General features: G+C 36.5%; 1 protein-coding gene across 1 annotated transcript in view; it reads left to right on the forward strand.

Moving 5' to 3' along the window:
• The first annotated feature begins 3,296 nt into the window (after window positions 1-3,296).
• LOC144964938 (DDB1- and CUL4-associated factor 12-like) overlaps window positions 3,297-5,000 on the forward strand; it is a 27,978-nt gene continuing 26,274 nt past the window's right edge. Inside the window, exon 1 of the mRNA XM_078899740.1 lies at window positions 3,297-3,429. The gene's annotated coding sequence lies outside the window, so the exon portion shown is untranslated. The remainder of the gene's footprint in view (window positions 3,430-5,000) is intronic.

Here is a 5,000-nt window from a genome sequence, read left to right on the forward strand (position 1 = left end):
AGACGTGCTTGGTCCCAATATGTGAATTCCCTGTGACCGTGACACTTTTATGCTGATGTAGCATAGCACCTTATATGTGCCGTACTAATGTACAATGCAACTCATACATACATACATACTAGTAACTTGAGTTCCAGTCCTCCGTCGGCTGGCTGGCATTGCACCTCCCCACATTCGAAGAGTCACTGCTTCTAAAGCTCAGAAACATAAACAGGAAATGGACCAAGGCCCCTCTCCATGACCACAACCCAACGACAAGTAGACTGGACTCAAGAGGCAATCCAACTACTGAACCGCTGTTTTGACTGTACTCGGTGGGAGACATTAATGGTAGAAGGTGACAGTATTGATGAATGGACCGAAACTGTGACATGTTATATTGCATTTTGTGTGGATTTATGCGTGGAAAAAAAAGAAATTAAGATATTTCATAACAATAAGGCATGGGTTACAAAGCGACTTAAATATTTACTCAATGAAAAGAAAATTGCCTATATGAGTGGTGACATTAAACTAGAATTTGAAAAGGGAAAGGAGATCAGAATAAAAGAAGAAAAGGTTGAATACAAAAACAAAATGGAGCGACAACTGAGATCGGCTGCGCAAGGAAAGCATGGGAGATGATAAAGCAAATGGGAGGAGTAGACCAAAAGAAACGAACATTCCCACAAGGAAAAACGAAAACTGATGTCAACAAATTAAATGATTTTTACTGTCGTTTTGACAGGCTTCCATCTGTGCGCAACGGTTTGTCAAATAACAATGAGCCACCTCCAGATGTTGAAGAAGAAACTGTAAGCTCGCTCTTCCGGCGATGTAAAGAACATAAAGCACCAGGACCAGACAACATTACAGGAACTATTTTGAAAAACTGTCACCAACAACTGACTATACCTTATACAAAACTATTTCAAAGGTCAATCGATGACCAATCAGTGCCAGTACTTTGGAAAACATCGATTGTCGTTCCAGTTCCAAAAAAGCGTTGTCCGACCGTATTGAACGACTTCCGTCCAATGGCGCTTACATCGCTTGTAATGAAATGTTTAGAAAAAAATTTAAAATCTGAGCTCCTACAAAAATGTTATGACCTGAAATTGCTAGATCCGTACCAATTTGCATACCAGCAACATCTCAGTGTATAAGACGCACTATTAACCGCCACAAATTCGATCTCAAAACACCTTGACCAAACGCCCTTGAATTACGCCAGAATCCTGTTTGTCGACTTTTTGTCAGCTTTTAATGCCACGAACACATATATTTTGCTTCAAAAGTTGTGCAACATGGATATTCCAAACTACCTTATTAAATGGTATAAAGAGTTTCTGACCCATAGACCGCAATGTGTAAAATTGGGTGAACATATCTCCAACAAAAGAACGTTGTCGAACGGATGTCCCCAAGGCTGCGTGAGTTCCCCAATCCTGTACATCTTATACACCAACGACTGCAGACCATCCTTTGAAAATTGTTTTATAGTGAAATATGCAGATTATACTGCTATTCTTGGCTTATTAAAAGATAAAGTTACCGAAAAGAATCATTTCAAACAAATAAATATATTCACCGATTGGTGTAAGCAAAATCAGCTTGAATTAAATGTTGAAAAAAAAAACGAAAGAACAGGTGTTTGGTGTAAAAAATAAAAACGACTTAAAGTGTGTGACGATCGGTAAAGATGATGTTGAGATAGTTGACTATTTTAAATATTTAGGAATGAATAACCATTGATAGTATAGTTCCCTCGATTTCTCTCAACATATTAATATAATATCTAAGAAAGTTGCCCAAAGATTATACATCCTAAGGAAATTGAGAACATTTCAAGTAAGGAAGAAAACTATGTTAAGAGTTTATGACTCAATGATTAAAAGTGTAATTGCGTTTGGCTGCACCATATGGTTTGGCGTATGCCGACTTGAAGATAAATCAAAAATTTTAAAATCTATCAAAGAGGCATCAAAAATAATAAACCATCCTCTTGATGGGGTAGAAAGAATTCATGGAGAAGCAATAGAAAGGAAAGCATTCTCAATTACCAACAATAAAAAACATATTTTATACCATGAATTTAGTCTTTTACCATCTGGGAGAAGGTTTTGTCAGATTAAATGTAGCACTAACAAGTATAAATCAACGTTCGTTCCATCAGCATTAAAAATTTTGAATATTTCATATGGTACAGAAAAACCAAGGATTGATTCGTTGACTGATTGACTGATTAATTTATTTAATGTTAGATTAACTGACCAATTGATAATGATGATAATTTTTGGTGTCGAATTGCCACAATTGTAACAAATTGAAAACGAAATGAATATGTTTATGTTGTGTATATCGCACGTGTGAAAGAAAGAGAGGAAGAGAGAGAGAGAGAGAGAGAGAGAGAGAGAGAGAGAGAGAGAGAGAGAGAGAGAGAGAGAGAGAGAGAATGAGAGAGAGAGAGAGAGAGAGAGAATAAATAGGAGTGAAATATCTGTTCAATGTTACAGTTATCATTTAACGTTATAACAAGTGTAACTAAATGACAAATTGCTATATTTATTGACAATAATATAGATCTATTATTATTATTATTATTATATATTATTATTATTATTATTATATTATTATTATTATTATTATTATTATTATTATTATTATTATTATTATTATTATTATTATTAGACTGAAGTCGAGAAAGAGCATCATGACGGAACAAAGCATCAACATTGACCATGCAGCTGTATGCAGACTTTCCACATGGAGGGAGTGGAATAATCATGCAAATGAAGCCGTTGAAGATCCGAGAGCTGAACTGCCCTACGAAACTGAGCTCCCCAGGAATGAATGGGTAACACTGAACAGAGCACGGGCAAAATTTGTGAGAACAACTGGAAGCATGAAAAAGTGGGGGCTGGCTGTGGAGATGCTGTGGAGTGAGTTCGGTGTTGGAGCGACAAGCTATGATGATGACTGATTTGGTATCGTCCCAAAATTCAAAAGATTTATTTACAGTTCGAACCTTCTTGAAGGGAGTTCGAATAATTATTGCCATTCGAGCCTAGTTCGAATAAATGTAAACGAAAATCCAGACCAAACAGAGGTATGACAGGTTGGCATTTGAAATATAATTTTATTTTTGAAACTGGTCTAATCTCAAAATTTCACAATAGTTTAACTACAAAAGAGTAGTTAAAATATTTAAATTATCTTATCAATTACTCTTATTTGCAAAATGAGATTTTTGTTCAAACTCAAATAAACTATTAAACATAAATGATGCGTTAATCAACTTTGGCTGTTTTTTTCTCAGTGAGAAATTTTCTGGCATTGCTGTTGGGGTTGCCTTGCCTTGAAAAGAAATCTCGGGTCTATCTCAATTCTCAACACTCATGGACTGTTTGTTTTCGCTTTTACAGTGACAGTATTCGTTGTCTCTGGATTGTAAGTAGATTATGGCAGTATAGTTTTAAATAAAACAGTAACCTAAATGTTAAGAAACATCGTTGCGTTTTGTAGAGTTAATAATCCCATCTTTTCTGTGTCTGTTGCTGTTCTGTTTCATCACTTGCCACCACTCCACTGACACTGACAGTGGCACTGTGCTGTTCTGTGTTCTGTTCAGTCAATCACATCCCCCCCCCCCCCCCCCCCCCCAACCAACGTTGATTCGTGCTGTAAATATCTAAAATACGAATTGATTTATCAAATTTTAACTTCTCCGTTAGTTGCTCACTTTTACTCCAAGATCCTGTCACGATCACACAAAGGAAGAGAATTGGCTCATACTGATACTGAATACTGACTGTGTTCAAGTTCAATCATTTTTAATGATTATGATAACGATAAAGAGAGAAAAGCATCCAATGCTGTGCGCTTGGCTAAAAATAGGAAACTCAACAATACCATATGGAAATGTAACCATGAACGTTTATTTATTATTGTCTGGTCAATACCTACAGTTTAAAATGGGAATTACTCATAAATATGGATGGCAAAACACAATAACAAAGACCTGAGTGACGTCAACTTCGGTCTATGAGTCTATGTGTATCTGAATCTGATTTTTAATTTTTAAGTGATGTATTTATGTTTTTATTTGTTTTTGTTATTATTAGCTGAAGAAGAGGTTTGAGCCTGTAACGTTCCGTTTTTGATATTTTGTAAGTTATTATATTCATTTTTGTTTATTATTTTTTACAAAGAGATGTTCATTTTTATTTTTTAAAGGCTGCTGATATTCAGAGTTATCCAGAGTGAACTTATTCAGAGTCGAGTCTCAATTACAGTACTCAGTTATTCAGAGTTGGGTCACAATAACTATATCATACGATAGAGTCACGTTCTTGCCTGCCAGGCGGACTTGTCATACCAGTAAGGTCACGGGTTCAAACCCCCATCACCGCCGCAAAATTTTTAATCTCTATTGTCTTCTGGCACTTTCCTACTCACTTCACCTCTTGTTGTTAATATTAATAACTATAAATGGAGTCATCAAGAGTTGAGTCGCAGTAAATGAGTTATCCTGAGTTTAGTCTCAAGGATAATCATTTTAATTTGGCTTTAATGTAGAGGTGAGGGAGACCACATATTACCAAGTTATAGTTGGACGCCTAAGCTCACCGAAGGATTGACTGACCAAACACGTGATTAATTTTTTCTCGCGTCCTCTCATCTAATCTCGTCACTCCGGAATAGAAAGAGGAGGCAGAGCTTATGTGATATAACGCAATGAAAGTTCTGTCCGATGACGGGTGGGGGGATATCACCTCTCCAAAACTTACCTTATTATATGAGATCTTGAGATTCTTATCCAATCATCGATTGCTCGTTTGACAGCTCGCTTGTGAACAGTTAGAAGATCATCTCTTGATTTATGGACAGGCGGCTATGTGTTAAGGCGGTGAGTGTTGTATACATCAAAGAGTGCCGCTGACCGATGGGTAAATAGTGGTTGTGTAACCCAAAAGCCCTGCCGACTCGATTGCAAGGTCTTGTATGTAATAGTTGCGTCA

Source organism: Berghia stephanieae, chromosome 2, assembly GCF_034508935.2.
Source record: "Berghia stephanieae isolate SIO BIC M18660-M18661 chromosome 2, UCSD_Bste_1.3, whole genome shotgun sequence".
In the NCBI taxonomy this organism is placed as follows: Eukaryota; Metazoa; Mollusca; class Gastropoda; order Nudibranchia; family Aeolidiidae; genus Berghia; species Berghia stephanieae.